A 25,407-nucleotide genomic window follows, 5' to 3' on the forward strand; every position below is an offset into this window, starting at 1 on the left:
GGCACTGGCACCACCGCACACAGCTCATGAACAGGCCTTGGCACGGCCCACAACATATGGTAGGGCTAGGGCTCGGGCACGCTCAGGCTCCCGTGCAGGCTCACGGGAAAGGGTCATGCACAGGCTCATGTGCAGGGAAGAAGCTCACGCGCAAGGAAGAGGCTCACGCGTAGCAGGCTCATGGGAAGTCTTAATCTCACAAAACAAAAATTCCAGATATGACTTCAAAAATTGTAGCTATTGACAACGACCTATTTTCAAAAATGGTAAGTCTTACTAGATATATCCAGCATATAAAACAAGTGTAGCAACTTACTATTGTACTTGAAGAATTGAAACTTTGCATGGAAGAAAAAATATGTTGTAATTTTTAGCTTTGTACACGTTCTTTCCATTGAAATATGCTTTTACTCATGAATTGTATATAGATATTAGTGGTAATGGTTGAACATGTGTTTTGAATTTGTGCTTTTCCAAATAAACACTTTCTTTAAGCCTTAAAAAATTCAAATATGTTAAGAGCTTGAGATACATGGTGTTGTCTAGTTAACATTGTTAGGAAGTAATTTTTTTCTAATCTTCTAGGCCACAATCATAAATTAGTGTAGACAAACTACATAGAAGTGAAAAACTAAATATCACTGATGAAATTAGGCAAGCAATATTGAACTTGATTAACATCACCTCTCAACTTTTTCATGGAACATTGGTGGTTATAGGCTTCTCATTTTGTGATTAACTCTACATTTATGGGTGTTGGTTTTTGTTTCATTCTCCTTCACTTTTCTTTCACTATCACTTAGTTTTCTTTTAATGTTGCATATCATCTCTTCACAACTATTCTATTTATGAAGATAAACACTCTTAATTCTCATGTTGCAGGTTTTTGAGATTATTGTCCCTTCATTATTGCATTGAAATTGTATGAGGGAATAGGTTTTTATGCCAAAGGAATCTTTTATCAATAGAAGAAGATTGCTATTTTGTTCATCTATATTGTAATTGAGCAAAAACTAAGATAAAGGTACACTAGTTATTAATAGAAATTAGGAATAAATCACTAAAGAAATGGTAATGAGGTTAACTCAAAAGACGAGAACAAAGACAATCTAGAAAGTTTCACATTGTTTGATCATTCTTTAAAGGGTGCTAGCTCCATGGAAAAGTATTTGCTTTACAAGCAAGAGGATGGTGGTTTGATTCCATCGTGCTCTATTATATCCAAATTTACTACTAAATACATAATTTAATATAGTACTAAATATGTGACTACATATACTATTAACTATGCTACTAAATATACCACTACATATGTGACTAAATCAACTATCAAATATACAAATAAATGTGTGATTAAATATACTACTAAATATGTGATTAAATTGATGATTAAGATCAGCTACCAAATAAGTGATTAAAATTGTTTAATAGTAAACTTAGTCATGTTATAAATGACTGGATATTAACTACTATTAGTCATGTGACTAAGTTTAGTCACTTATATATAGAAAAAGCAGGAGGAAGGAGGATGGGGCTTCGAACAAAGAGACCATGTTTTTGGCCATCCGCTCTGGGTCAACATTGAGAAAAGTGAAGAAGTTGAAGACCTTGTCTATCCTTGGCCAAGATTTGGATATGGGATACCTAACTATGGAGATCACCAAGCCCATCAAAGAAGGTAGCATCAAGGACTTAACTACAACTGATTTCCAACTACAGTCTCTGGATTTGGGAGAAGTTAGGCACGATACCAAAGTAGGCTTATGGAGAGTGACTAATGAATTGATAGAAAAATAGCTTGAAGACCTCAAGCTTGCTAAGATTAGATTGAAGGTAGAGATCCATGAGTTCAATTGCTTCATCAAGTAATTGGTTGTCCCATTAGGAAGCATTTTGAGAATCCCACCTACTAGTGATCCCACGGCTATAAACATTCAAGCCATCATCTCTCAATTGCAAGAAGACAAGCATTTTGGGAAAAAATTTAGGAGTTGGAGTGAAACTTAGGGCTGATGGACTTGTAGTTATAGATCAACTTGGCAATGCAATATTAAGGCTTGAGATAGAAAATTATAACATCATAGCTAACCAGGCAACTTTGGCAACATAAAAGGCAAAATATGAAGATTGCATCTCTCTCCTGCATATGATCATCCAAATGAAGGCCAAAAAAGTAGTAGAAGCCAAGATTCTACAAAAAGGAGACGAGCCTTTTTTTCGAGTGGCAGTAGAGTTTGCAATTCAAAGTTGACATGATCTCTTCAATAGTAGAAAGGCTATGGAAGATAGAGAGAAAAGTTAAGGAGGAACAAGATAAAGATTATGAGTTGTTGAAGTTCTACACATTGAATCCCAAACAAGTGGGCAAGGGAAAGGAGTAGTAGGAGTCGTCGTTATGCAAAAAGCTTTCTCTAGCTACTTGGATAAGTTAATAGAGAAATCTACTAGCCATTAGGACATAGTGTTAGACCTCCAATGGTTTAGTGGATGCATACATGTAGTGAAAGAGGAGATTCAAGAACATTTGAGTGCAATCAAAGACTTGGCCAGAGAATGCTCTAAGTGGCTTATCAGATACACCAACCCCAACATCAATAGACACAAGAAGGTCATTCCAATCATCGTCACTACTAAGGCTCCTAAGGTGAAATTAGAAAAGGGTAAGAAAGTGAAATGATATTGCTCCCACTCTTTTGTATTCTGATTTGAAATTGTAACTAATAATTGGCTTCTTGTCATTTGTCATTTTTTAGAGGATGAATTGATTCAACTCTTTTTTGTAATGGTTCATCGTAGCATCCTATATGTACTCAATAGACAGATTAATGAAAGGTCAGCTAAATTTTTGTGTGAAATGCTTTAGATTGTAGAGACAAATTGAATGTGTTTTGTATCAATTATTTACTATTCCAATTGTATGTCTTAGTTAGAAATGTCTCTTTGAACTGAATTGAGTTAATGAAAAAATAGAGCTTTGTTCCCCTTTATTAATACAACAAATCGAAGATAATCATAGTATTGTTAAAGGTTATAAGAGATTCTTTCCAATGTTATTTCTTAAATCTATTTCCTTACTTTTTAGAGTTAAAAGCATTTTGTTAAGTATCTAATTCATATAAATAGAATTCATTACTGAATCATCAAATTTTGCGCGTTCATAAGATGTGTGGATTCACAAATTTGGTTAGTATTGAGACCTTAATTGTAGCACGAGCTAGTTCCTATCTAGGTCTTATTTGGTTTTCCTCTCCTATTCTTTGGTCAAGAACAAATCCCATTTTAGAATCAGGAAGAAGAAAATTCATTGCAAATAAAAAATTCAAGGGAGGTGTACCTATAAATTCAAAGGGAAATTAGTCATTCAGTTATGGTTTCTCAACTATTTTAATCAATCATTGTTCATAAGTATTAGGCATTTAAAGAGTTGATTGAAAATGAACAATCTATTTACCAACATAAATCAAGATCCAACTATATGAAGAATCTCTTGAAGATGAAAAGTGCTCCACATTCTTTACATGCAATTTGTAAAAAGAACCTCAGAAGGACATGTGGTTTCTTGATAGTAGGTACTCAAATCATATGATAGGTAAATCTGACATCTTTTCCAAATTAGATGAATCTGTGAGAAGTCAACTCAATTTTGGTAATGATAAAGAGGTTAATGCTATAGGAAAAGGTACCCTTATAGGTAAAACTAAGCAAGGAGAAATTATTTATATTCATGACACCTTGCATGTTCCTAGGTTTCAACATAATCTTTTGAGTATTGGGCAGCTTGTAGCAAAAAATTATAAGATTGTTTTTGAGGATAACTGCTGCAAAGTTTTTGATAAATCAGCTAACTACTATCTTCTAGCAAATACTTGTATGATAGAGAGTAGATTATTTCCTCTCACTTTGGTTTCCGCTAGTATGCATACTCTTAAGGCAACCATAGATGATTTGTGGTAATGGCATCAAAGTATGGTCATTTGCATTTTCAAGGCTTAAGTTTGCTTCATAAAAAGGACTTGGTGAGAGGACTTATTGTATTTCAAGAAAAAGGAGTAGTTTGTTAAGGTGTGCTCTTGGTAAGAAACATTGAGAAAATCTTCTTCTGAACAAGTCATGGAAGGTAAAGTCTCCTCTAGAGCTTGTGCACTCCGATATTGGAGGTGTTATGAAAGAGGAATCCTTGGGTAAGAATATCTATTTTTTAACTTTTATTGATGATTTCTCACGCCACACATGGGTTTATTTTTTTACGTAGAAATATGAAGTACTTGGATGCTTCAAGCATTTTATAGCTATGATAGAAAAGCAAAGTGGGTATTCCATTAAAATACTCATAATAGATAGAGGGGGAGAATTTATCTCCAAAGAGTTTTCTGATTTTTGTGTCATGCATGGCATTCAAAGATAGCTTATGACAACCTTTACCCCGCCCCCCCCTCCCCCCCCAACAGAATGGTATTGCACAAAGAAAGAACTGTACCATTATGGAGATGGCATGAAGTATGTTAAAGTCTAAGAACCTTCCAAAATCCTTTTGGGGAGTTACAGTGGCAACCACAATTTATATTTTGAATCAAAGCCCAATAAAAGTGCTTCAAAATATTACTCCAAAGGAAGCTTCGAGTGGACACAATCCCTCAGTAGCTCACTTTCATGTATTTGGTTTTCCTACATAAGTTCATGTTGCTATTCAAAAAAGGTGTTTGTGCAAATTGCTTGGCAACTAGTCAAGGTTTGTTTCTTTTCACGGAACCATAAACATGATATTTCACCTTATAAATATATTTGACACCAATTACCTATTTATCTTTTGGAAGTGGAACTAATTCCCATTTATCATTTTTCTCAAATAACATTCATCTCTTCATTCATAGTATCAATCCTCATTGTTTCTGTCACAGCTTCCTCATACACAGAAGTTTCAACTTGAATGGAACTTAACAATGCAAAGTTAGCATCCAAAATCACATTAGAACTCCTTTATTATATTTCATTCAAAATTTGTATCTTTTGTCAGGAACTTGGACTGGATGGTGAGTTTGAACTTTCACCGAAAGAGGAACTTGGTGGACTTGGGCTTGAGCTTCCACTTGAGCTTGTGAAGAGAGGATGGAATTGAACATCTTCATTACCCATGATGAATGGTGTAGATTGTTGAACTTCTTTCTTCCATTTCCATACCCCCCCGCTTTATCAAAAAGCACATCTCAACTAATTATCCATTTCTTTGTGTCGGGTTTATAAAATTTATATCCTTTGGTGCAATCAGAATATCTCACAAAGATATAAAGTTTGGACTTGGCATCCAACTTTTTCCTCTTTTGAGTAGGAACGTGAACACATGCTAGGCAACCAAATACATGAAAATGAGCTACCAAGGGCTTGTTTCCACTTCAGGCTTTCCTTACGAGTGATATTTTGAAGCATTTTTGTTGGCCTTCGATTCAAAATATAAATTGTGGTTTCCACTACAACTCTCCAAAAGGAACTTGGAAGGTTCTTAGACTTAACATACTTCATGCCATCTCCATAATATTACGATTCTATCTTTTGTCAATACCATTCTGTTGGGGGGTCTTCGATTCAAAATATGAATTATGTTTGCCACTGCAACTACCCAAAAGGAATTTGGAAGGTTCTTAGACTTTAACATACTTTGTGCTAACTCCATAAGGGTATGGTTCTTTCTTTTTACAATAGCATTCTGTTGGGGGATAAAGGCTGTTGTAACCTGTCTTTGAATGCCATTCATGCCACAAAAATCAGCAAACTCTTTGGAGATGAATTCTCCCCCTCTATCTATTTTGAGTATTTTAATGGAATAACCTTTGGTTTTTAACAAGATAAAAACTTTATTTTTATTGAATGTCTATTCTAAAATTAAAGAGTACATTATAAAGAAAGACTAAAAGTCTCAACCCTCTACTTTAATGAAAGAAATCAAAGTTCATTGCAATAAAAAATCGTAAACAATAACATGCAAAGAGATTGCATGATAAAAAACATTTTTGCATACTATGCAAACTAATTCAAAAAGAAATGAAACAAGGATTTAAGATGTCAGATCTGAGACTTATGCATTATTTTCTTGGGGTAGAAATTTAACAATAACTTGATGGTATATCCATTTCTCAAACCAAGTATGTTTCTGATTTATTGAAGCATCTTAGAATGATGTCATGCACGATAGTTGCTACCCTTGTAGCCCTTGGTGAAAAGTTAACCAAGGATGATCCAAATCTCGATGTCAATCTTACATTATATAGAAGTTTGGTTGGGAGCCCCATGTACCTTACTACAATGAGACATATGTTAGCATGAATGCTGATGGTATTCCTTTAGGGGAGTATCCTAAGCATTGGAGAGTATTGACATGTTCCATTCATGACTGTAGTTTTCATTGATGTTGACATAGTAGTATGTTTGTGAAGACTGGTAGAGAAACAAATAGAGCTCTTAGTTGTACAGACAAGGTTTCAATTATCTCGCGATGTGCAACTAAGGACATGTTCTACACTGTGTCCTGATAATGAAGTTAAATGTGCATAAAGTAAGTCGTAGTTATAGGGAAGCTATGCTTGATTCATTGAGAACAATACAATCTTAGTTGTACAGACAAGGTTTCAATTATCTCGCGATGTGCAACTAAGGACATGTTCTACACTGTGTCCTGATAATGAAGTTAAATGTGCATAAAGTAAGTCGTAGTTATAGGGAAGCTATGCTTGATTCATTGAGAACAATACAAAAATGGAGTATCTACGAAGTGGTTTTTGGTGATTGCATTATATCTTATAGTAGATATTTAATCTAGAGATGAATGGTCAGTTCATGACATAAGATAGTCTAATGGTGATGTCAGTGAGTGCACAAGCCCTAGTATTGCACAATTGAGAAGTTGTATAGACTGTGAACCAGTAGTGCTATTATAATTGAACATTAATTAATTATTTTATTATAATTAGTTAGGAAAGCCTCAAGGCTGACTTAAGGAATTATTTTTAAGATATGGTATAATATAAAGATGCTTTCATTGTTTGTGAAGTGTGTCAATATGTTGAACAAGTATCAAGTGTGAAAAGGAGCAGAGTGTTTTGGAAAATGCGAGTAAGTGATCCAAGGGATTATTAAATGCGAGATTTGTGATCTAGTTACTAGATTAGAAGGAGTAGAGGTCTGATTGCTAGGATAGATGAAGAAGAAGGAAGTACAATTCATTTATATTATTCTGCAAGGAATTATACAGAGATCATGTGGACAATAGGCTCATTGATCTTAATTGTGAAGCTGTTTGGACAGTGGGTACATCTGCCTTCCATAACTCCTAGCAAAGTTGGCATAACTCCTAACAAGGTTGGAATCTCCTAATAGGGATTCAAATTCTCCTAATAGGGACTGACATGAACTGAATGTATTTCATAGGCTCATAATAGGGTCCATCCTCTAACAAGGAATATTTTTATTAGTACATCATCTTGTGGGTACCATCCCCACTGGGGTTTTCCCTCTGATCAGGTGTTTCCCCAATTAACATATCTGGTGTTATTGCGGATTATTACCTTGTTATGGTTTCTAATTATATTGCTTATATGGTTAAGATTTATTAAGGTTGATAATTGTAATAATACTTGGATAATAGATTCACCCCCCCGTCTCAGTTATATTGGTGGGCTATATATTCTAACAACTTGATATTATGTATGTTGTGAACCTCATCTCTCGGTTCATGCAAGATTTACATGAATCTCATTGGCAGGTTGTAGAAAGAATCTTAATGTATGTGAGTAACACACACAATTTTGGCATTCCTTATTCTCCCAACGATAAGTTTGAGCTAGTTGGTTACATGGATTCTGAGTGGGTAGGTACAATGGATGATAAAAATTAACCTTCGATTATGATTTCTGCGATGAAGGGTGCTCCCCTTAAAACCGTAAAAACATAATTGAAACAAAAAAACAACAGAAAATGTGAGAACAAACTATGGACTTTTTATTTGTGCCACAAATGTGAAACTAGAGAATTCATAAGTACAATATGCTAACCCACATGGGCACCTTCATTATAGTAATCTACAAGACTAAGCTATGAACTACCATCCAGAGATGTCCTAGACAATGTTTGGGCCTTTCTTAAATAGGCAATTTTATGCTGCCCGTGAAGGTTCTAGACAATGAAACTTAATACCTAGGGCTGAAAGACCCTAAAAAATACATAGAGTTAGCCAAATACATCTTTGACAATTATTTTAGATATTTCAGATAGCCCCACTTCGGAAGGCCATAAATCTTGAACCATTTCTCTGATTGGCTATTATAGCCACTTTTTAGAAATGCCAACTCTTGATCTATAGGCTCGTAATGGTGCATGTTCCCTTTTTTCGAGTTTTCAGACCTCATCCAGGCACTCTAAGGCCTCCAACGGTGAGCTTGAAGATTTTTCTACAAATTTTTTCATTGAAAATCCACAATAACTTCTCTAATACTTAAGTTGGAGCAATGCGATTTTTATGGTAGGCTTAAAACTCTAAAATGAACCTTCTTGTAGAAAGTGAGAACATTTCGAGTTCATATGAGAAACTTACTAAAAATAGTAAGTTCCCATAAATAGTAACCACCATATCTACCAGTCCTTATTAAAATAGAAAAGATTGAAAATGAAATATTTCTAGGTGATGCAAGATTGCTCTTACACTCGAGATGCTCCTGCATCAAACACCTGGCGTAATTTGAGAAGTGACATTGTCACGTCTAAAATGTTCAGAGGAAAGCCAAGATGGTTAACCTCCTCCCTTGCTAGTCTTGATGGATCCTCAACTGGCCTCCCTTTCCATTTGACCAAATATTCCTCATAAGTTTTGCTCCTTGTGCTTTTGCTAACATGACTGTCCAGTATCTCCTCAATCTCCTTTGCAACTGAACTAGTTATTGGAATACTCCACTGTGCTTTTGCAACTTCATCTCCATCACCTCCTTATAATACTCTATCAAATTTGAAACGTTAAATACTGGTGAAATATTCAATTCAACAGGAAACTCCACTTCATAAGCATTTCCAAAATCATGCTTTTTCACTATCTTGCATAGTTCAAACTTCTTCATCTTTAGCTTATTATACGTACCCATTAGAAAATGCTCATTTCTCAAATGAACCATGACTTCATCTCCAATCTGAAATTCTTTATACCTCCTTTTCACATCTTCCTTAGCCTTATACTTTGTATTTATTTTTGTAATGTGCTTCCTCACCTCATGGATTTCCTTCAAATGTTCAACAAATTCTTCTGCTTTAGCACTACTTATCTCTTCTTTAACCAACTCCCCCAATTCAAAAAAATTTATGGGACTACTCCCATGTACAATCTAGAATGGTAATTTACCAATATTCTTGTTGATAGAATTATTATATGCAAATTTTTCTTATGGTAAAATTATATCCCATCCTTTTGGCTTGTCTCCAAACAAACATTTCAGCAAGTTTCCCAAATTGTGATTCACAACTTATGTCTGTCCATCAGTTCGTGGATGATGTGATAAACTGAACTTCAAATCTGTCTTCAACTTCTTCCAAAATGTATGCTAGAAATACCCAACAAATTTGGTATCTTGATATGAAACTATATTCTTTGGCAAACCATGTAGTTTTACCACTTCTCTGAAAAACAATTCTATTGCATAAACAACATCACTAGTCTTCTTGCAAGGAATAAAATGTGCCATCTTTGAAAACCTATCAACCACCAAAAAAATAGAATCATGCCCATACTGTGTCCTTGGTAATCCAAGAACAAAATCAAAACTGACACCCTCCCACAGCTTCTCTGGTATAGGTAATGGCCGATACAACCTTGTATTTTGCTTCACTCTTTTCACCATCTAACATACTCTTGAACTTTGTACAAACTTCTTCACATCTTGCTACAATTGTGGCCAGTAATAATTCTTAGCAACCAAAGCAATGGTCTTATCTATGCCAAAATGTCCAGTCAATCCTCCATTATGTTTCTCTTTGACGAGATTCTCTCTCATTGAACTTCTTGGAATGCACAATTGACTTCTTTTGAACAACATACTATCTTGCATCATGAAATCCAACCACTTTGTCCAATCAAGTGTAACAAGTTTTGTACAAGCCTTCCATGCCTCACCAAAATTAGGATCATTTGGATATAAAGCACTGAGTTCCTTGAACCCAACCACCTCTATCTACATTTCTATAAAAAAAAATTGTCTTCTACAAAGAGCATCTGCAACTCTATTAGACTTCCCACTCTTGTGTTTCAAAACAAATGTATAACTTCGCAAAAACTCAACCCACTTCAAATGCCTTAGATTCGATTTTCCTTGACTATTCAAATATTGCAAAGTTTGATGATCAGTATACAAAACAAACTGCTTAGGAAGAATATAGTATCTCCACTTCTTCAGTGCTTGAACTATAGCATAAAATTCTTAATCATAAACATAATATTTTCTTTTGGCATCATTCAATTTCTCACTAAAGTAAGCAATAGGTCTACCTTCTTGGCTCATAGCAGCTCCTATTGCAGTACCACTACCATCATAGTCTACTTGAAACACCTTGTTAAAATATGGAAGTGCTAAAATAGGTTGTTTAGTAACTTTTTGTTTCAACAGATTAAAACTCTTATCTCCTCGTATAGTCCACTTAAATTATTTCCTATCCCCTCTCATTGTTTTAGTCAAGGGTCCACAAATACTACTAAACCTCTTATGAACTTTTTGTAAAAACTAGCTTGTCCATGAAAAAGTCTTATCTTTGTCGCTCTCCTTGGAGTAGGCCATTCAAAGATAGCCTTCACTTTCTCTGGGTCCATTTTCAGACCTTCTGCTGAGACTACAAATCCCAAGTACACCAACTCCTTTACAAAACTGCACTTCTTCAGGTTTATCAACAACTTTTCTTCCCTCAACTTATCAAACACGTTATGATTATGAATCAAATGCTCCTCAAACGTCTTACTAAAGATCAAAATATAATCTAGGTAAACAATGACAAACTTATCTAGAAATTCCTTTAGTACCTCATTCATGAGCCACATGAAAGTGTTCGATGCATTGGTTAGCCCAAAAAGCATGAGTACCCACTCATATAGTCCTTTTGTCTTGAAAGTATTCTTCTACTCATCACCTTCTCTGATACGAATTTGATGGTACCCACTCTTTAGATCTTTCTTTGTGAAATACTCATCCCCACTCAAACAGTCCATAATATCATCCATCCTTGGCAATGGAAATCTATAATTGATTGTGATCTTGTTGATAGCATGAGAATATGTGCACATCCTCCATTCTCCATTCTTCTTTGGTGTTAATACTGCTGGTACAACACATGGACTCAGACTCTCTCGAATCAACCCCTTTTCCAACAACTCATGAATTTGCATGTTCAACTTTTGACTTTTTGTTGGTGTCATTCTGTGCGTTGCCTTGTTTGGAAAACTAGCTCCTTGAACCAAATCCATCTAGTGATTGACCTTCCTCATTGGGGGCAATCCATCAGGTACATTATCTGATACAATATTAGAAAACTCTCCCAACATATCTGCAACTTCGGCAGGTACCTCCTCTATTTCTTCTTTACTATCTTTTGGAATTATAGCAAAACACACATGCTCATGCTTCATACCTTTGATAAACTCTTTTCCATCAAGAAAACATATTCTAGCAGCACTACATACATTTTCTTCTTTCTCCTTCAATGGCTTCAACTTATGTTTCAAGCCATCCTTGGTCAGAGTGTAGGTATTTTCTCTCCCATCATGTACAACATGCCTGTCAAACTGCCACGACCTACCTAGCAACATATGACATATGTCCATAGGTATGATATCACATAGTACCTCATCTTGGCAGCTTCCAATCTTGAACTTCAGTGAGCACTGCTCATTGACCATGACCTTGTGATCATCTTGCACTGAATCAATACGGTATGGACATGGGTGTTTTTGCCTCTTCAACTTCAACTTGGTGACCATCGTTTCTAACACTAGATTGTCAGTACTTCCACCATCAATGATCACATCACAATGCTTATCTTCACATTTGCACATTGTGTGAAACAAGATCCTTCTTTGATTAGGTTCATTCTCACCACTTAGTGGGACTCTACTATTAATTAGGACTTCTCCTCTTTTAGCATCTTCAGAATGTGAGGATCTAACATCTTCATCATCATGTGCAACTCTAGCCTGGCCTTTCATTCCTCAATTTGTCCTTGCTTGGTGTTGGGTACATTCAAATTCTTTATGCCCTTCTTCTTCACAGTGAAAACATTTCCCATGGAAGCCTTCGCTTCTAGATCCTTGTCCTCTGCCTCTTCCTGTCTAATCTTTATGGTTCTAATCATGGAAATGATTGGAATTGGTTCCCCTTTGGTTCTGATTGCCACTTCTAGCCTCATCCTTGTTCTTATGATCATCATTACGTACTGCATAAGATCGTCCACTAGATCTTCCACCATGACCTCTTCCACTATTCTTGTTGTCAAACTTCTTGCTCAGTTTCTCCTCAACTTTTAGGACAAATTGGTATGCCTCCTCAATATTGTTCATTTGAACCAGACTCAGCTCGTCCTGAATGCTTGGCCTTAACCCATAAAGATAATGGGCCATTTTCTCCTTATCAGGTTCTACATGGTGGGTTCTAATGAGAACTCGGTAGAACTCTTCGGTATACTCTTGGAAAAATTTTCCCACTTGCTTCAACCCTTGCATTTCCTTCAACAGATCAAGCTCATAATCCACAAGAATGAATTTTCACATCAGTTTAGCTACCATCTATTCCCATCTGGTGATATTTTCCTTTTTCTTTCTATTTTGCTCCAACTAAACCTCCTACCACTAGATCTTTGCATGTCCCTTCAGTTTTGCCTTCGTAAACTTGACCCTATAAGGATCTTCAATATCTTCATACTCAAAGTACTCCTCTAATTCATTGATCCAATCGACTAGCTCCTTTGGATTAAGATTTCCCAAAAATGTGGGAACTTCAAACTTAGGTTTTTTTCCAATCTTGGAGATGGCCCTAAAAAGTCTCTCTTCCTTTGGGTTTAGAATTGCCTTTGCTCTGACATTTTCTTCTACTTTTTCCTCATCCTTGCTTTCATCTCTTACAAGAAGATTTATTCCTCTATGCATTTGTTCTTCCAATTCCTGCATTTTTCTTTCAAGGGCTAGGAAACCCTTAGGTGTAACACCTACATCTCTTTCACCACATTCTCTTCGTGAAGACATTTTCGCGCTTCTGTTGAAACCCTAGTGCAAACTACAACACAATCAGTGATTTGTCTATACACTCAGCTGAAACCATGGTCCTAGTGCAAACTGCCTCATAGTCGGCAATCTATCCACACACTCAAGAACTCCGGCTTTGATACCACTTGATGAAGGGTGCTCCTCCTAAAACCATAAACACATAACTGAAACAAAGAAACAATAGAAAATGCGAGAACAAAATATGGACTTCTTATTTGCACCGCAAATGCAGAACTATAGAATTCATAAGTACAATATGCTAACCCACATGGGTGCCTCCATTATTGTAATCTGCAAGACTAATCTTCAAACTACAACCCAGAGTTGTCCTAGACAATGTTCGAGCCTTTTTTAAATAGGAAATTGTATGATGCCCAAGAAGGTTCTAGATAATGAAACTTAATACCTATGGCCAATAGACCCTAACAATACATATAGAGTTAGCCAAGTACATCTTTAAAAAATATTTTAGATTTTTCAAGTAGCCCAACTTCATAAGGCCATAACTGTCGAACCAATTCTCCGATTAGCTATTATAACAACTTTTTAGAAATGCCAGCTCTTGATTTACAGGCTCAAAATGGCACAAGTGCCCTTCCATTGAGTTTTTGGACCTCATCTAGGCATTCTAAGGCCTCCAAAGGTGAGCCTGGAGATGTTTTTGCAAAATTTTCCACTAAAAATCTATAATAACTTCTCTGATACTTAAGCTGGAGCAATGAGATTTTTATGGTAGGCTTACAACTCTAAAATAAACCTTCCTATAGAAAATTAGAACATTTTGAGCTCATATGAGAAACTTACTAAAAATAGCAAGTTCCCCATAAATAGTAACTACCCTGTCTACTAGTCCTTATTAAAATAGAAAACACTAAAAATGAAATATTTTTGGGTGATGCAAGATTGCTCTTATGGCTAGGATGCTCTTGCATCATTTCTAACTTGGTTCTGGAGTTGTTTCACAGAGTAGTAAGAAGTAGGCAACCATGGCTCTCTCTTTAATAGAAGCAAAGTATATTGTAGCAGCAACAACCAGTTGTCAAGAAATATGGATTCAAAGGATTCTGGAAGATTTGCATTTGGTTCAAAAACATCCTACATCTATTTTTTTTTATAACAGTAGTGCCATTGCAATGACTAAGAATCCAATGTTTCATGCTAGATTGAAGCACATCGAAATCCACCATCACTTCATTTGAGATTTGATTCAAAATGGTGTAGTGGAGAACTTATAGTTTTTCCCACCCTCTAAACAAGTTAATGATATCTTCATCAAAGCTCCCACTACTACCAGTTTTACTCCTTTGAGGAATCAACTTGGTCTCATTCACATTGTTGATTCAGGGGGAGATTAAAGGCATGCACTGCAATGCTCTATATATTTTTCTCATGAAAGCATGCATCAGGGATGTATTCACAATGTGGATCTCCAATGTTGCATCAGTTCCATCATGCACCAATGTTTTATTTAAATTGTTTAAATTGTTTCATGTTCGATAAAATTGCATGTTGCAGTTAGCTTCATAGGCACAGTTTTTTTAGTTCTTTGATTATCAGTATAGCATAAGAGCTTTTATTTTAGATTTTCAAAAACTTGTACGATGACAACAAATGTGTCATGCATTTGTGGGGACTTGAGACTTGTTGAAGGAATATGTGTATAATAGTCATACAAAGAGGAAATCATTGCCAAATTGTACATGCAAATTACTATCATAAAAAGGAGAAGGGGGATGGTGACAACTTCACTTTATCAATTAGATCAAAATAGTTAAGTGATCAGTGAATAATCTTTGGTGGAATGGGTTAAATAGAGTATAATCTACAAGTTTTGTCTTGTTTAAGCCTTGTTTGATTAATTGTGTGGAAGAGGATAAATAGAAGGCCGCCTATAGATAGAATAGATTGTACAATCTGACTTATATCAGACATAAAGCATTTTGTAAAAACCTTATGCATGCCAAAAGATTCTTGATATCAAGAATATTATTGGAGGCATCTTATGTAGATCTTGTTGCAAAGGGTTAACTAACAGTTAGGGCCATCTATGTGGATGATAAGATAAGAATCAACACACGACTAACTTAATGGATACCAACAATAAAGTGATAAGTATTTTATGCTTGTGTCATCATATAATTCAAGGATATTTTTTGAGCTATTAACCATACTATAACATTGGGCTAGTAAATCTTGTACACATATAGAATTGGTATTTCCTTTAAGATAGTTTAGTTCTATTAACAATTTGTAATTTCTTTCTAAAATATTTTTAGAATGAAACAATAAGCATAAGAGATCACATTTAGGGAGGAAGATTCTTGAAATTCCATATTTCTAACAACTTTGTGGGTTGAGGAGAGAACAAGTTTAGAAGTAAATTTAAAGTCTAAAAAAGGGAGCATAAATTATTTAAAATGTTCAATTGTTAATATAAAAAATAAAAATAATTTTAGAAATAATATTAATAATTTTAAAAAATTATTTGTTGAGTTTATAATAAATATAAATGTGAGAGTGAGTGCACCAAGATAGTGTACAAAAAGGGAGGTATAAGTGGACATCTTTTTTCTAAAATCAGGTAAACCTGAGCTTGGACGAGACATTTGAGGGTCATCTACTAAAAATGACAATGTGTAAAACATATAATTTGTAGTACTTTGAATATGGTTTCTATACTACTAGATTTTTTATGAAATTGATAAGATTAGGTGGGTCAAACTCTACGCACACGAAAAATAGTTCCTAATGTTTTTAGAAAACATAACATAGTCGTTTTTGTGTGCAACACAAAAGACCAAGTTATATTTAGTATCTTGTATATCCCTTTGGTAGGATGATAGTTAAGAGTCATATCTAGAAGTTGTGTATTTTTTTATAATTTTATGATGAGAATTTTTTAATTATGAATTATTGAACTAACTACATCCTAAAATTTTGGTACCTGTTTGTGTGTTGCTCATAACTTGCATCAAAATACTCAAAAATGAAAACTTAAAAAAAAGAAAGTGTATAGAATCAAGTGTAGAATAGTAATATATAATTTATTTTGAATTTGGTTAATTATATAAAAGTTTATTAAAAAAATGGTAGACATATGTCTGTGAGGAATGTGAAGGCATTGGTAAAAGTAATTAAACTTTACAATGTTAATGTTGTCCAAAAAAAGAAAAATTTATATGGTTAGAAAGCTAAGAAGATGTGTAAGATTATGGTGGTGATTTTAGAGATACCCACTTCACCATTAGAAAACCTAATGAAGGCAAAGACAAGAATTCATCTTAGAAGATGAAAAAATGTCTAAAGGAAAAAAATGGAGGAAAAACAATCTCCCAAGCCTTTGGGTCATTTTCCTAGGTTATCACCAAGCCCTAACCCGATCGATTTTTTTGGATTCAAAAAATCCAATCGGGTTATGAAAATAAAAAAATGCATTCAAAACTTGATCGAGTTCTACAAAACTCAATCGGGTTTTGTATTATGACTTCACAAGGTTAGATTGAGGGAGGGAGTGAGGGAGAGAGAGAGAGAGATCTATCAGGTTAAGTATTCTAATAAAAAATTGTTTATCATATCCTTGTCTCCATCACATCCTCTCTCTACATCACTCCCTCTCAATCATTTTTCACTCTTTATCCTATCCCCGTCTCTCTTTCTCCTATCCCCATCTCTCTCTCTCTCTCTCTCTCTCTCACTCTTTATATTGTATTTCCTAATCTCTCTCTCTCTCTCTCTCTCTCTCTCTCTCTCTCTCTCTCTCTCTCCTCCTATCCCCTTCTCTCTCTCACACTCTTTCTATCTTTTCCCCAAACCTCACTCCCCCCCTCTCTCTTCGTATCTCTCTATCTCTCCCCCTCCCTCCCTCCCTCTCTTTCTCCTACTCTCTCACTCTCATCCTCTTCTCTCTCTCACTCTTTATATAATATCCTCTAATTCTTCTATCCATCCCATCCTCTCTCTCTCTCTCTCTCTCTCTCTCTCTCTCTCTCTCTCTCATCCCCTTCTCTCTTTCTCACTCTTTCTATCATATCCTCTAATTCTTCTATCCATCCCATCCTCTCTCTCTCTCTCTCTCTCTCTCACACACACACACACACACATCCCCTTCTCTCTCTCTCACTCTTTCTATCATATCCTCTAATTATTCTATCCTTGCCATTCTCTCTCTCTTTCTCTCTCACATCCCCTTCTCTCTCTCACTCTTTCTATCATATCCTCTAATTCTTCTATCCATCCCATCCTCTCTCTCTCTCTCTCTCTCTCACACACACACACACACACACACACACACACACACACACACACATTCTCTCTTTGTAATATCCTCCCCCCTCTCTCCATCCCATCCTCTCTCTCTCTCTCTCTCTCTCTCTCTCTCTCTCATTCTCTTTTTCCTACCCCCCTCTTTCTGCTATCCCCTTCTCTTCCTCTCTCTCATTCTCTCCATCTCTCTCACTCTTTCTATCATATCCCCTAATCTCTCTCTCTCTCTCTCTCTCTCTCTCTCTCCCTCTTTCTCTTTCTCTCTCCATCCCATCTTCTCTCTATCTCTCATTCTTTCTTTGTCCTATCCCCCCTCTCTTTCTATTATCCCCTTCTCTCCCTCTCTCTCATTCTCTCCATCTCTCTCACTCTTTCTATCATATCCCCTAATCTCTCTCTCCCCCCCCCCTCTCTCTCTCTCATATCCACTCTCTCTTTCTCCTATCCCCTAATCTCTCTCTTTCTCCTATCCCATAATCTCTCTCTCTCTATATATATATATCTCTCTCACACACACACACACACATATCCCCTCTCTCTTTCTCCTATCCCCTAACCTCTATCTCTATCTCTGTCTCTGTCTCTCTCCCTCTTTGTCTCTCTATCTCATAATCTCTCTATCTCTCTCTGCATCCTTCCTATCCCATAATCTCTCTATCTCTCTCTCCATCCCTCCTATACCATAATATCTCTATCTCTCTCATATCCCCCCCCCTCTCTCTCTCTCTCTCCCTCTCTCCCATTCACTCTCCATCTCTCTTATTCACTCTCCCTCTTTGTGTCCCCTTCTATCTCTTTATCTACCTTTGTGGAGTATTAAACCAGAACCTGATCGGGTTATACAAAACCTAATTGGATTATTTGTCCAATGCAATTAGAACTCAATAACCCGATCGGGTTATTGAAAACTATAAAGAAAACAACATGTCAACGATTATTATGTTGTTTTAGTGCAGTTTGGAGCAAATTCTATTGTTGTTTACATGTATTTGTATATCGGGTATGCAAATTTAAGTATTTTTGTGCTTCGAAATGCTAAATTTGATATTTTTCATGTGCCAACATCTTATTTTATGTTAGTATTTTATGGTTGAGCATAAAATAATCATATTAATATCTTATTGTTTATTTGATTTATGTTATTGTTTGCATGGTAATTTGCATCTATGATCGTGGCAAAGAACAAGAGAGGAATGATTGAAAACTGAGAGGCAACAAAGGCAAAAACAAGGGAGCGTATGAAGAGATTACATGAAGGTACATCATCAAATGCCTCCAATGTAAGTGATGAAAATCTACCTATTGATATTGATGTCGAAAATGCACCTAATTTGACAAACGAAAATGTTCAACATACCCCAATTGAAATGATTGTGACAAATACACTTACATCACCTGATGCCCCTAATGGGGCATCTCAAGTTGAAATGATGAATGCACACGATGTAAGTAATGAAAATATAGACCATGTGTGTACATCAACATCTAGAATAATTCGTAGAAAACCAAAGTTTCTAATTGACATTGATGAAAATATTTTGAAACCAATGCATGATAAAATGTCATAAAGAAATTTTAGGAGAATTGTTCAAAAGATTTAGAATAACTATTTTGAAAATTTAAATCAAAGCAGAAGATGCCAACTTCTTGTTGAAATGGTTAAAAATCTTAAATTTAGAGAGGCAATGAGAATTTTGGGTTAACAACATTTGAAAATAGTAGTAAAAGAACCATTGTTAGAAATCTCTTTGATGCATACAAATCCATTGGTTCAAAAACATGTACTAAAGATGTTAATACAACTCGATGGGTCCTCACATCAACCATAATAGGAAAGGAAATGGAAAAAAGTTGTATGGTAAGTAAAACAAGTAAATCATTAAGGATAAGTAGAACAACGTTAATCAAAGCCTTAGTGAGGCGAGATAAAATTGAGAATTCAAATGCAACTTCTGTTTGATCATTCCAAGGTAGACTCTCACGTAAGAACAAAGTTATTGTTGATGCACTAAGAACATTAATATAAAACTTTTGGTGTGAAAACACAAGGGCTTCACCAAACCAAAAAGATGTTGTCAAAAGATGAATTGGAAAAACAAATTGTGAGCCACATGCAAAATATTTTTTGGGTATGACTCAAATACAATTTTATGAAATGTTTCTTCAAAGAATTCCTCAAATTGAAATTAGCCAAAGGTTTTTTGAGATGAGAAAACCATTCTACGTTAAGATAAATCATACATGCACTACATGTTGTTGTAGGGTTCATGTTGAGTTTTCTATGCATTATGATGTTTATCGTTATATATGTTGTACTTTGCATACTAAGAAAATATTGCAAGAATGTGGTCTACAATTACCTCCTAAGTCACCAAGAGAATTTATTGCAAGTGTCTATGCAAACAAGATGATGGGTAAATTTATTATAAGACCATGTGTTTGAAAGGATTTTTCCCACAATGTGGTGGTTTGCAAAAGTTGCATAAATGCCTACATCTAGATAGCACACATGAAATTGGTAAGGCACTAGTTTCTCTTGGAAAGTAAAATTCAGTTATATATGGTGTTAAATATGGAAAAGAATTAAAGAGATGTGAACTAGTGAAAAGTGATGTATTTGTAGCTAATTATATGAAATTATTTCAAAAGAAAATATTTTATGACTACATAGGTCATACACATAGAGCTAGATGGTTAGATGAGCAATTCAAGTTGTGTAAGGACACTTTTCCCTTGGGTACAATTGTGTTGATTGTTGACTTTGCTGAAAACTATACACTAAAACCTCAAAATCAAGTGCAACCAATGTATTACAACTCTATACAAGTGTCAATTTTTGTACACATAGCATTTATTCATGCACATGATAGCACAAAGGATGATAGAAAAATATTAAGAGAGTATCACTTCTATATCAGCAATGGTCGAACTCATTCATCAGATTTTGTGCAATGATATTTTAGAGTTTTCTATGACAATTTGAGAGAAAGAGGTGAAAGATACAATCAACACATTATATGGTTAGACAATTGCACCACACAATTCAAGAATGCAAGTATGTTCTATTGGTTGAGTAGGATGCATGTGACAAGTGGAGTGCAACATTTTTGGAATTTCATTGAGGTGGGACATGGAAAAGGAGATCATGATGGTGCTAGAGCATGTGCAAAAAGATCCCTTAGTAGAGAGGAATTAAAGTATGACGGTGGTGCAATAAATATTGAAACAATTGTTCAATGGTGCAATTCTACGATGGGACTAGGTAATACAAGTAAGTATATGGTTTCTATATATTTTTGGTTGATACATGAACCTAACATTGGAAATTTGCAAGATTATTGAACGCTTACTAGATCAAGTGAGATGCATTCATTTTGAAGTTCAAATGCAATGTCACTAGCTATTCATACTAGAAAGCTTGCATGCTTTTGCTCTTCATGTATGCATCATTTATGAGATGAATGTGAATCAAAAGAGTGGGTTGACCAATGGTCTTTTAGACCAATTCATATCAAATTCCTATAAAACTACAACTCAACTAGGTTGAAGCATCAATTTTGATCAAGTATCCGACCTAGTTGAACCAGGTACTGAGTTATCAATTTAATACTTGGTTAAAATAGATTACTTTCAGTTTTTCTATTAACTTATCCTTCTATATAATTTTTTCCATTGACTATTCTAGGACCCTAGTTAAGATTCATAGGACATATTAAGTAACCTAATACCTTAGTTTCCCATGCCTATCAAATTTTAACCTATTCAACAACTTTTCGCTCATTGAGAAACTTTTGAGCAACTTAGGACCTAATCAACAATTTTGTCTTTTCCTAGCAATCCACGGCTGCTTTGTTAGCTTAGGTTTGTTAGGGTTAGGCTAGGATCAACCTCGTTTCAACCACAATGTCCCTTTGACGGTATTGACCACACTGAATGGAAGCATCCCTAAGGGTCTCTAAGCACCATCAGATTGCGATCTAATTTGATCAAGCATTTCTCTGAGCTTGTCCAATGTATTGAAAAACTATCAAGTGCCATAGGATCATGTTTTCTATGCCCACAACAACCTATCTTAGTTTTTAGAGATTTTACTTTGTTTGGATTTGGTACCCATATCTCGCCTATTGCCAAAAGTTGTAATGTTGCTCAGTTAAAATGAGAAATGTTGTGTATATTTCAAACTATTGGTCGTAGGATCGAATCATCTACATCGTTAGCTCTGGTTGGTCAAGTTTAGGCTAGGACCAACCTCATTTCAACCACAACGTCCCTCCAACGATATTGACCACACTGAACAGAAGCGTCCCTAATGGTCTCTAAGCACCATTGGTCTGCAATCTTTGATCAGGCATTTCTTTGCGCTTGTGCAAGGTATTGACAAACTATCAAGTGCTATAGGATCATGTTATCTAGGACCACAACAAGCTATCTCAATTTTTAGAGATTCAACTTTGGTTGGATTTGGCACTTGTATCTCGCCTATTACAAAAAGTTGCAATGTTGCTCAATTAAAATGAGCAAGGTTGTGTATATTTCAAACCATTGATCCTAGGATCGAATTTTCTCTTCGTTAGCTCAATTGGTCAGGTTTAGGCTAGGACCAACCTCATTTAAGCCACAGCATCCCTTCGATGGTATCGACCACACTAAACAGAAGCATTCCTAAGGGTTTCTAAGAACTATCGGGCTACAATCTTTTTATTGGGCATTTCTTTGAGCTCGTGCAAGCTATTGATGAATTGTCAGGTGCTACAAGATCATGTTATCTAGGCTCACAACAACCTATCTAAGTTTTTAGAGATTTGACCTTGTTTGGATTTGGCACCTGTATCTTGCCAATTGCCAAAAGTTGTAATGTTGCTCAATTAAAATGAGCAAGGTTGTGTACAGTTCAAACCATTCGTCCTAGGATCGAATTGTCTGCACCATTAGCTCTAGTTTTTTAGGTTTAGGCTAGGACCAACCTCATTTTAGCCATAATGTCCCTCTGACTGTATTGACCACACTGAATGGAAGTGTCCCTAAGGGTCTCTATGCACTATCAGGCTGAGATCTTTAACATACAAAAATCATGACATATTTTTACTTTTCATGTCTTATTACATCAAAATAAGTGACATATGATTACATGTTATAATGAATTTGATAAAAATGGTACATTTTCTGTATAAAATAATGAACGTTCATTTGTTTGATTAATTGGAAGAAAGTAAGGTGAAATACAAGTTTGTATGCACACATTGACCAAGTTGGATGGAAATCCAAGTTTAGTGTATATCAAAATGAACAATATATTATGTCATATCAATCATATAGTTACCAAAGGATATTATGTCTCATCGGTTCAATACAAAAGTTGAATACTCGAAAAATGCCGAATGTGTACAATAGAAATGTCAAATGTGTACAATGCAAATATCAAATATATATAATACAAGTTGAATACCAAAAAAATGTCGAATGTGTACAATATAAATATCGAATGTGCACAATACAACTCTCGAATATATACAATACAAAAGTTGAATATATGTCAATATCATGTGATGACCACAACTATATATGTATATCACTAACAATATCTATGACTGTGTAGAATCAACAAAATTGAGCCTCTTTGATGCAGTTTGTGGCTCAACAAGTGTCTACAAAAGAAAAATTAAAATACACTATCAAATATCTTATGTATAAGTAATATGAAAATGACTAGAAATTTGGTTCTAAATTGTGGATAGTTGAGTTGTTCATTACCTCATCCCTTGTTAGCATGAATCCTGATGCTATGAGAAAACATCACAAAATAGTGTTATGACTTTGTTTGTCATTGATGACACCATAGTAAGACTAACAGAGCAGTAGACTAAGATTTATGTATTTAGGACATCACATTGCATATCTGCCCATGCACAATTAACAACATATACTACATCATGTATTTGACACGTGGTGAAGTGCATAAAACTTGAATTGATAGTGCACAAAAGATATTGATGATTTACTGAAAATCATAGGAAAATAGAGTATTGAGAAAACAATTTCTATTGTATGATCAATATAACATACTAGACTTGGAATGAAGGGTTGCATAGTTAACTAGAGAGAGTACACTAACAACTGATGATGTCAGCAAGTGCACAGGTACGGAAGTCACACGTGTGAAAGTTTGGAAGCAATTGTGAGCCGACATCATTAATTAAATGTGTATTTCATTTAATTAAATATGAAGCCGACTCAAATGAATGTTAAGTGTATGGAGCTGACTCAAAATATTAATAATTGAGTATGGTATAAAGGAAAGATGTTTTCCAAGTTCTAGAGACCATCATTGTGATTGTAAAGTAGAGAAGACTTGTGAATTATGAAGTAGAAGAGCAGAATAATTTGCGAATGTGTGTAAGTGACGTTAAGGGTTACTAATGAGTTCCAGATCTATTTGCATGGTCTGAAGGTGAAGGAGTCTAACATACTAGATAGAGGAAAAGAAAATAGATTTTTCCACATCTACTGTTCTGAAAGGAATAGTACCGAGATCAATTAGACAATCAGTTTGTTGATCTGATCCTAAAGCTATTTAAACAGTGGGGTTAGCTGCCTTCTTCAACTCCTAACAGTGATTCAAAGTCTCCCTACAGGGACTCTTTGTACTAAGCATTGTAATAGATTCCTAACAGGGTCTATCCTCTAACAAGGATTATTTATATTAGTATATTATTCTATGGGCATCATTCCCACTAGGGTTCTCCCTCTGATCAAAGGTTTCCCTAGTAAACATATCTGGTTTATGTGTGTATGCGCATTTCTTTATGCTTGTTGTTTACTTTGGTTGATAAAGTAAGAATTCTTTAAGTTTGATACATAACTGATTCACCCCCCCTCTTAGTTATATTGGTGAACTATTATTACTTCTAACAATTAGTATTAGACCATCATGTCCTTGAAAGAAAGTTTAATAACTTTGGGAGATCCATGGAAAATATGTTCAGAAAGGAAAGTCCTAGATTCGAGGCACAAACTAAGACAACTAGAAGGATAAAATGAAGACTCATCTCTTGTACATGAGACTAGGATATTGGATTGTGACCAAGACATCCAAAAACTTTGTAGAAGAAGACAATATTGAAACCTGCACTGAAGAACAAAGAGAAGTGTTTATGTGAAACATAAGGGCAAGAGAAGCAATACTGTTAGCATTACCTGAAAGTTAGTACAATCAAGTAAAACTATTTAAAACATCTCATGAAATTTGGAAAACTTTAGAAGCCAATTATGAAGGTGATACACATGCAAAAAGAGTCAGATTGCAAAACTTGTATTGCACATTTCAAGATGCTAAAATGATGGAAGATGAATCTGTAAGAAGCTATGTTGGGAGAATATTTGAGATTGTTGCAGGAATCACATCTCATGATGGAGAGAAATTTGATGATGAAGTAATATGGAAGATCTTGAAAATTCTGACACCACCTTTCAAGTCAGTAGCAGAAATGATTCAACTAATGGTACATTGCACTACTAATTTCACCAAAGAGACATTGCTTGGTAGATTGGAAGCTACAGAATTTGATCTGAAATAGTCTAGAGAATTGGCAAAAGTTGAGACAACATTCAATGCATTAAACATCAAACTTGGTTTAGCAAGGAGCACAAAAACATAGGGAGACATTGCTAGCAGCAACAAATCTATTGAAGAAAAGATCCAAGGAGTGACTCTTCTTGTGGAAAGAGAAAATGATGGTAAGAATATCTTTAAATGTTGGACTTGTAATGAATATGGCCATTATGCATCTATGTGTCCTAAAAGAGAAAGGAAGTTTAAGGGTAGATTAAAATCTAGAAGATCTAGAAATTGTTTATATGCTAATGAAGAAGTT

Source organism: Cupressus sempervirens, chromosome 10, assembly GCF_028749045.1.
Source record: "Cupressus sempervirens isolate cs-2001-9-10 chromosome 10, ASM2874904v1, whole genome shotgun sequence".
NCBI classification, from domain to species: domain Eukaryota; kingdom Viridiplantae; phylum Streptophyta; class Pinopsida; order Cupressales; family Cupressaceae; genus Cupressus; species Cupressus sempervirens.